The sequence below is a fragment of the Prorops nasuta genome, unplaced genomic scaffold, assembly GCF_024137725.1.
Source record: "Prorops nasuta isolate Cenicafe-Biocafe unplaced genomic scaffold, Cenicafe_Pnas_1.2 PNAS00010, whole genome shotgun sequence".
Taxonomy (NCBI): domain Eukaryota; kingdom Metazoa; phylum Arthropoda; class Insecta; order Hymenoptera; family Bethylidae; genus Prorops; species Prorops nasuta.
Window position 1 is genome coordinate 4,446,416 of NW_027116807.1, and position 8,269 is coordinate 4,454,684.

The window sequence follows — 8,269 nt, forward strand, 5'->3', positions numbered from 1 at the left end:
GTGTACTTACGTCTGTGAAGAAGGAACGACACTTTTCGATTTCGATAAAACGGTACAGTCGGAGGAAGAAGCTTCATAGAGAGAGAGAGAGAGAGAGAGAAAGTGTCGAAAAGCTGGCAAAATTAATGTAAGCGTATTCGTTAGGAAATTTGACGCGGGTCGTTAACCAGGGACCGGATTTCAGATTGAACGTGGCGATATTGGTTGGTAGAAGTGAATGGGTCATTAAGGGCCCTTTGTGCGTGGCCCTTGACACCCGGTGCGATACGCTCGTATGACGTATATCCACGTCACGCCATCGTCGCAGTCGCGGAAGTGCCGATGCAATTATATTCCGGTGAGAGAGGCGTGTCCGTACGTCCGGCTGCTCGTGGTTGCTATCGAGTCCAGTCTCGACTAAACTTCAAAATACTAATATATATATATATATATATATATAGAGAGAGAGAGAGCGCAAGTAAACGTATTACGGTCTCTCAGTGAGCGCCAATCAAAGAAATCTGCTCGGTCGTCGTTTCTTCGAGAGTTTGCCGTTTCTCCTTCCGGTTTCAGCCACGAATCGTCATGAGACTGCTGTGAAACGCGAACGGAAAGGCGATGCGAGAGATCGCACTGATGAATGCCCCCATTACACGAACACCACTAGTTACTCCTCGGAGATAAACCGCCTTCATTACTCACTCTCTGGCGTGACCTTATTCCCCCTACGGCCTTCCTCCCTTTCACCCCTCCCCTCTCCCCCTCCTCCTCCCCTCTACCCTATTAAACTAATGCGAATTAATAACGCTAGCTTTTTCTACTCAACAGCCGCCACCGCCAACGCCGTTCGTGCTCTCTCCACCCACCGCCAGCATAAAATGCGTAAAATCCTTTGCAAATTACCCCGTACAATTGCATCGATCTTTTACCATCGACATATCGCTTCCACCCCCAACCCCTTCCAACGCTATCGATCCTCGCGAGCTTCCAATTCCTTTTTGACCCCCCGTCATTTTTTTCTTGCGCCAGATTTCAAGACCCTCCGGCGCACCTATACCTAAATCGCTCAAAAAACCATAAGGACACGGAACAGAATGGATATTCCCAAAAATGTTCAGAGTATCCAGCGAGACTCGAAGAAAGAAACCTTGTACACCATCGAGATAATCGCAATGTCCTAACGACGCGCGAGAATGACGCGGAACGGAAGGTTCGGGGAGGCTGGTCCATCGCAGCCGTTATGGACCGGCGACCATGGAACGTACACACGATACGGGAAGGGTTCGATAAGTGCTCGTGACCTATGCGAGTTTGGGTTCCACCGAGAGTTAGCGCGAAAGTATATCAAACTAGAATTACCGTCTGCTTAGCATACGCAGAGCCGTGAAGAGCAGCCCGAGGAGAAGGGTGGGGTGCGAGAGAGAGAGAGAGAGAGAGAGAGTGAGAGAGCAAAAGGGGGAGGGGGCGAACGTGGAAGGCAACCAGAAATAATATCGCCATGAATACAAGAGTGAGAGCGCCATTACACGTAATTGTGATCTATAGGTGTCATATATTACGGCTCCGCGTCGACGACGTATAAAGGGCGTTCGAGCTCGCACGCGTAAATCCCTGTCCCCTCGCAGTCGAGCCAAACCCTCGGGTTTGTTGCTTCATCTCTCCTCTCCCTTTTTATCCGATCCTCCCCCCCCCCCCCCTCCTCTTCCCCTCTTCAGCCACGCTACACGGCTCGACAACCATTGCTCTTCCTCTTCCTGCCCGACTCTCCTTCCTCCTCGAGCCGCCAGCATCATCGCTGCAAACTGGAAGCGAGAGACACTAGCCTGCATAATCAGCCCATATACGATAAAGTAATTACTATGCTCGTAAACCGCCTGACGCTCTCGATAGTGGGCCGCTCGCGATACTTCGTCACAACCCCTCCCTCCCATCTAACTCGTGCCAAGCCAGCGAAACACTGAAACATAAACGGGAAATTAAATTCGCCTCTTTGTGTGTGCTCCGAGTAGTTATACATGTACCTATATACATATATATATAGGTTTCTGCATATCAATGCGAGGCAAACACACAGCTATATCTCTAGCATAGAAATATAACTATGCTTTTGAGTCTTTTTATATTCAAGATTGATGGAATACTCGCAACCCCTGGGGTCTAGGTACATATATCAAGCCGATAAAAGGCTCGTAATTTGGCCGGTGAATGCTAAATTATTCCTCTTGTGTATGAACGGGTCATAACGTTCGAGGCACGCAGCAGCAGCTTTACGCAAGAGAGTATAATAAGGAGATTCGAGAGTCGGAATGGGCGATAGTGCGCGCGTAACCGTGACAGAATCTCCTCTTTTCCGCCGATTTCCTCTCGTGGGATTCCTCCGGTCCAGATCTCTTCTCCGATCCTCCGCGTCTTCCTTCCCCCCCACCGCACGCTGCTCCGCAAGACAGGGGCAATATTACATATCGCCATCACGGTGATGTATCGTCGACGCTCCCCACTGGGCTCAGCCTGCGTCACGGTACGTTACGCTCGGACCGCTCGCCGCGAATAAAATCATTGTTGCTAAGTGATTAATGATTCCATCGCGAGGGTCGACGTACGCGCTGCTCCCCACTCGCAATTCTCCTAAACTTTGCGTGCGGCGTGTATTATGCTCGACATCGGAACAACGAGGTTTCGTCGTCGTCGTCGTCGCAGGAATGGAAACACGCAGCTAGGCTAATCTGAAATTCCGCCAACGAGATTTTTAACCGAGCGCGGAAACGCTTCTCGCCTAATTCTACCGGAAGTCCTGGGACCACGCATATATATATATATATATTTATACACTGCGGAGCTGGTGGTTTTAAATTCCCCCCCCCCCCCCCCCTCCTCGAATCGCGTTGAGAGCGTAGGAAAAGGTGGTAGCGCACCGAGAGTTATCGCGGGCACACACACACACACACGCGCGTCGAGGAAGTGCATTAATGATTGAATCGTAGAAGGCGCGCCGCGCCGCGCCGCACCGCCGCGATCGTATCTTCATACTATGCTCTCCCCAATCTATACAATTTATCAACGGAGCATGGGTTCACCCCGTGCTTCTTTCAGATTGATGTTACTATAACAACACGTCAGTTATTCATTGTACGGCCGGCAGTGCATTAATCAAGCCCTCGCTCTGACATCAAATACAAATGATATTTTATAGCGCCATAAATCTTCGCCGACTGTCACCGTTCGTGGGCGTTTGCTACGAACACGTCTCTCGGGTATTCCCCCACCATGCACCAACGTCAGCCACCACTCTTATATCCCCTTCTTCCACCGAGCTCTTGCCCCCCCCCCCCTCCTCCTCCTCCTCCTCTAACCCTCTGCCACCTTCATCCCTCTCGACTTCCGAGACTCCGCGCGCGACTGACAGCTCTGCTTAGCGGCGCACTGTGTCTTTTCCTCGCGATCACCCTCGCGCCTTTATTACGCATTTACACTCTCTCTCTCTCTCTCTCTCTCTCTCTCTCTCTCTTTAGCCAAAATCATTCGAGTTTGTACGAGCTCCGTAGTTGATGAAATAAAGCAGGGTAAACGTTGCTAAGTTTGCATTAAACCGCTATCCTACCGTACGATATGATTAATGCTAATTGCAAATAGCGAGCTTCAACGGCAAAGAGAGATTAAATTTGCATTCTCCGCGGGTATGAAACATCGCGTTAATGTTTGGTGGGATCGCGTGGAAATCCACGAGTACTGCCATCTAGGAACCTCTCGGCGAAGCTCGAGCGTTACCGATGGAGCAGCAGCTACATTCTTCTTCCTCCACCTCCTCTCCCAGAAGGTATATAATAAAGTTGCATTTTCCAACTTGTAGAATTATGAATCGGTTTGATTGATATAAGAGTGTATAAGCGGTTGTAGGAAAAAGAGCTGGCGAAATAAGAGACGTGGCAGACAGACAGGCAGGCAGGCGAGCAAGCAGGCAGGCAGGCGCGGCTGGTCTGGACGTGAAATGAGAATAGCGGTGAGTGGAGGCATGGCAGGCAAAAGAACTATGTGCCTTTGGCCAGGTTCGTCATGTCAGTCGCGGTAATAAGTTTGAAATCCCCATCAGGCGATTAATAATGCTTGAGCGATTTACAAAAAGGTGGTGCGCACCGTTGCTGCTGTGCTGCTGGTGAACCGAACTGTTTGGTGGAAGGAGGAGAGGAGGGAAAGAGAGAGAGAGAGAGAGAGAGAGTTGTTAGAGCTGCCCGGGGCTGCCTCACAGAGCTGGTTGAGGTTGAGTCTGTGTAGAGGGTAGAGGCCACGTTTGCTGTCAGTAACAACTCCCGCTTTGGCGACCACGTATTTCCCGCAAATAATTATATTCCCCGATATACGAATACCCCCCACCCCCTCCATCCTTACTTTCAATGTATTTCTCTCCACCGCCACCTCTCTTTGACCATTAAAGGTGGAACGTTAATTAATTCCTATGGTAATTGGACGAAATTGATTTCGGTCCATAGAACGCAACCGACAGCACACCGGCAGGAGCAATTGCCCGATCAAAAAGTGGCATAGGTTCGTTATTACAGGCGTATAAATGCCAAGGCAGCTTCGTCAGCAGCAAAGTTTCTTTTAGCATCTCGACTGATGGTTTCGCGCGAATGCTTAGCTAAATTTAAGAGGCAGCCGCTCGACAGTTTGCAAATGCTCTCGAGTGGAAAACGCGATAATATACTGAGACGGCTATACGCGAATCGCAATAAATATGTAACGCTTGTGTTATATACCGTCGTTTAAATTACAGGAGAGAAACGTCAATGGGAAATTGTGCAGAAATCTCGGAGAAATTGTTATAATAAGCTGTGCTCCGCGAGAGAGAGAGAGAGAGAGAGAGAGAGAGACTGAAGAGTGCGTACACACGCGTGTGTGTATCGTACGTTTTCAGTTCGTCCAGAGCTTACGTAAAGCGCGTTAGGAGCGATAATGCGCCGCAGATATACGAGGAAGAGATTTATTGGCGAGCTTATAGGAACGAAAGGAAAGCTCGTTAGTTAGGTTTGAGTTAGGTAGTCGATACGGACGTCGGGAGATAATTCGTTTCGTTCCTAATTATAAAGGCAACTCGGCAGCGGCGCCGTTTCAACTCTCCGCCTTGCGTGGATTTGATAAATTATTCGGAAAGCGGAGGAGCGAGCGAGGAGTGAAAGAGAGTGTCGAGGGAGAGGGGGGAGGGCATAAAAAAAATTAAATTTGCCGGCTAGTTCCTGTCGTTGGCAACGTTATTGTTATTAATGTCTGGCATTAATTAACGGCGCGTCGTGGTAGCTCGTGAGAGCAAAAAACTTCGCACGACGGTTGCGCCAAGATATGCTGCTTTATGACCTTGCATTTCTCTCCCGAAGTGCCGTCATTAATAATCGCAAGATGGTGGCGCGGTGATAACTAAAAATATGCGATAATAATGCCGGCGTGGCTATTGATACTGCACGGGAGAGGGAGGGGGGGGGGGGGGGGGAGCCGCAATATTTTCACCTCTTTCCTCGTTCGCGTCGAGCCGCCTGCGCACGCGAATACACCGTCCGGTGATATTATATAGAAACGTACAAAGTTCCCCAACGGCGCGCAAACTCGATCAACCAAGATGATGACTCCCCGTGGAAGAAGACTCGCGAGGATTCCATCCGACTCCCCGCGAGCGAATCGAATGCTCGCTCCAAGGCAATCAGTCTTCGCCGAGTTCGTCACTGTCAACTTGTTATTTTTGCTGAAGCGCGTCAAACGCGCTTTGCACGGACGTCGAATCGTCCTGCTAGTATAGTGAAAAGCTGATGGGATTGACGCGCCTGTACACGTTTACGCTTGCAGCTGCACTATGTTGAAGAGAAAGAGAGAGAGAGAGAGAGACGTGGCAGCACCGAGACAGCAGCATCAGTGAAATAGCTGACTGGAGAGACTTGCGAGCCATCAGGATGAATGACGAGCCTATAACTTATGGCAGCTTGGAACGGGGTATCAGTGGCGCGCGAGTTATGAAACTCTGCACGCCGTAAACATATGGTAATCAGGCGATTTGACTCATCGAGACTCGGGGGCTTTGTAAATGGCACGGACGTCCCCCGTAATTTATGTGGCACGCATTGTAAGTGCGACCGGTCTTTAAAGAAGCGAGCGAGCGCTCACCTCGGTCCTAGCGGCCTGTCGTTAAACTCAGTGTGGGCACCGTGGGCACCGTACGGGCCCTGCATAATATATGATTCCGTCAGGCACCTCCCCTTTCTCCTCGCAACCACACCGAGAAAGCTAATCTCTTTCTTCCCCTCCCCCCCCCCCTTCTCCTAACGCACCGAAGATGCAAATGGTCAAAGGAGAACGGCAGCCGATTATTGTTGTTGCCGATGAGAAATATCTTGGCGATATATTATCGGGAATCCGCATCGGTTATGCAAATTGGACAGCGATATGAGCCGATGTAACACAATCGTTAGATGTCAAATAAACATTTGTTGTAACTTGCTGAAACGATCGTCGTATATTTATCTTTAATGTGTTTACCCTTTCTCGGGAATCGAGTGGATGCTTTTTCTTGCCTCCTGATGTCTATTATCGGCCGTATCGGATAAGAGTTGTGCCTCTCTCTCTCTCTCTCTCTCTCTCTCTTCCTTTCGCAAGACGTATGAATATTGCTCGTAACGGCATTAACGTCAATGTTGAAATTTTGTTGCAGGGGCACATTTGCCGCGCCAGCAGCGAATATATTATGATTGTAAGCTTGCCATTACTCATGTTAATAAAGCAATTATTTTTATTGATAGCTGACAATAACATAAATTAACCCCCTTATACGGGATAATTGGAGGCTTATAAATATGTAAAAAGTCGACGGGCCGGACGATATTAATATTAACGCTATGTTAATCAGTATGTTAATCGAGAGCACCTAGCTCGCTGTTAATGGATGTTTCCGATCCTTCGTTATCAGCTACATTAGACGAATCTCTCGAGTGATTGCATTCCTGCAAATTGTATTTTCCATTAATAAATACTGCTCTTGGGAAATAACAAATTATAATCCACTATTCCCGTACGTACTTTGTGTTATTTTATTTTATCTTTGATTCTTCAAACGTTGTAACAGCTTTTACATTAATGTCGCTAATGCGAAAAAGATTTTATTGCATGGGTACGCCAATTAAATCTCTTCACTAATGACTTTCCTGAATATAATCAATATTCTTTTTCGATATTACGGTAGAGTGGTAAGTGCAAAGTCGTTATATGATCGAAAGAGCGCCGACTAAAGTTTGTTTTTGGAAGATTTCAGATGGCCTCTATTCCACTCCTATTCGAGTCTTCCGTCGGTATTTTACCGACGAAAAGCAAAGAAGATTTAGGTTTCAACTGTTTTGATAAACTACTAAGATAGTGTACGAAAGGTTATTATGAACGAAAAGCATTAATTCTCTGAAATTCTACGATAACTCATTTTACGATAATTCTTCATCAAAATTCCATTAATTTAATCAGTTTAACCTTATTTTAACATTTATCCCTGCATAATTTTGCAAGTAAAATTTAGACAGTTGAGTAATTGTTTCATTAATTCTTAAAGGATACATAGTCACGTTGATATTAATTTTGTATTTACACCTCCCTAATAGAAATAATATCTTTATAGACTTTCCAATTACCGATAGAGTTGTGGTAAATGTAGGTATATAAAGTTACCAAGGAGGAAAAATGTTAAAATTGCATTATTTTTCAATTCTTCAAACAATAATCACTCTATTCTCCCTATTTTTAGTTTGTTATCTTTTTATCATCGAATCTTTGCTCTCTTTGATTCCAAATATGTTACCAAGCGTCGGTATTTAGGTTCGGTTAGTTTCTAATTGTTAAAACATGCGCGCTATTGTTGACATTATTCAGTACCCTTAAGAATTCTCTCAATGAAATGTATATGCTTTAATGTTTAAAAAATATATAATTGGCTTTACGAAGGAAGGATGAAAAATAATACAAAAAGTGTGTGTTTTCATGTTTTAAACGTGATACTCTAAACACCTTAGAGCATATATTAAAGCGGAAATGTGTACCTCTCTTCTCCTTAACTATACAGATATAAAACTCTTGTATGGGATCATTTTTAAACTTTTTCTTCTTTACAATCAAAGAAGCCATACAAAATTTGATGTCATTGGTATAGTTACGGTGATAAACATAAACGCTTTCTTATATGCATGTTTCGAGTTGTTTTTAGGTGGCAAATCTCCTATGGACAAATTATTCAGGTGTGCAAAGTGGCCACAAACACTTTATGTTCAATGCA